Consider the following 1,674-nt stretch of genomic DNA (forward strand, 5'->3'; position numbering starts at 1 on the left):
TGGACTATGAAAAAAGCTGAGCGCCGAAGAATTGATGCTTTTGAACTGTGGTGTTGGAGAAGACTCTTGAGAGTCCCTTGGACTGCAAGGAGATCCAACCAGTCATTCCTAAAGGAGATCAGTCCTGGGTTTCATTGGAGGGAATGATGCTAAAGCTGAAACTCCAGTACTTTGGCCACCTCACGCGAAGAGTTGACTCACTGGAAAAGACTCTGATGCTGGGAGGGATTGGGGGCAGGAGGAGAAGGGGACGACAGAGGATGAGATGGCTGGATGGCATCACTGACTCGATGGACGTGACTCTGAGTGAACTCCGGGAGTTGGTGATGGACAGGGAGGCCTGGCGTGCTGTGATTCATGGGGTCGCAGAGTCGGACACGACTGAGTGACTGAACTGAACTGATAGACCCTGTCTCCAGATACAGTCATGTTAGGGCTGCAGTGTGAGTTCTGGGGGTCACAGTTCAGTCCATAACACACAGAACCCACAAACACCACCAGTCCCTGGAATGGCAAAAGTCCCCCTCAGACTATCACCCACTCTGGGCCTGGGGTCACCTGCTCAAATACCCACAAGGGTCAGAGAGGAAGGTAAAAACGGGTTTTTGACACAGATACTAAACATTCTGGAATATTCTTGCTTTCTACAAAGACAGGTGCTCTCTCCCATTTTTCTTTAAACACGTCCCTCTTGGGCTTTCTTCTGTATTACTGTGTGTGAGAGTGACTTGAGTGTGGAGAATTTCCCTCTACAAGAAACGTAACAGTGCCGGGTGACAGATGGAGCAGATACAAGGCCTCAGGAAGCAGTGGGAGACGGAGGCCCAACACTGCCTGCCAATTTGGTCACTTCCCAGAATCGAAATATTTGGATTTTTAGGTGAAAACTAACAAGTTTAAATGCAGACTCAAAATGGGATTAAATCCTGTGTGAGATAAACCAAACCCACTAACACATTTCTGGGCTGTTTCTGGCACAAAGATGTATAGGTAGACTTCATTTTATTGCATTTTATTGTGCTTTGCATACATTATGTTTTTTCCAAATTGAAGGTTTGTAAAAGGAAAGGAAGGAAAAGGGTTGTGAAGGAAACCCTGTATTGTCAGATGATGGTAGCATTTTTTAGCAATATTTTTCTAAATTAAGATATGTACATCTTTTAGACATACGCTATGGCATACTTATATGCAGAGTACATCATGAGAAACGCTGGGCTGGAAGAAGCACAAGCTGGAATCAAGATTGCTGGGAGAAATATCAATAACCTCAGATATGCAGATGACACCACCCTTACGGCAAAAGGTGAAGAAGAACTAAAGAGCCTCTTGATAAAAGTGAAAGAGGAGAGTGAAAAAGTTGGCCTAAAGCTCAACATTCAGAAAACGAAGATCATGGCATCTGGTCCCATCACTTCATGGCAAATAGATGGGGAAACAGTGGAAACAGTGTCAGACTTTATTTTTGGGGGCTCCAAAATCACTGCAGATGGTGATTGCAGCCACGAAATTAAAAGACGCTTACTCCTTGGAAGGAAAGTTATGACCAACCTAGATAGCATATTCAAAAGCAGAGATATTACTTTGCCAACAAAGGTCCATCTAGTCAAGGCTATGGTTTTTCCAGCGGCATGTATGGATGTGAGTTGGACTATGAAAAAAGCTGAGCGCCGAAGA

Source organism: Bison bison, unplaced genomic scaffold (genome assembly GCF_000754665.1).
Source record: "Bison bison bison isolate TAMUID 2011002044 unplaced genomic scaffold, Bison_UMD1.0 scf7180017864144, whole genome shotgun sequence".
Lineage (NCBI taxonomy): Eukaryota > Metazoa > Chordata > Mammalia > Artiodactyla > Bovidae > Bison > Bison bison.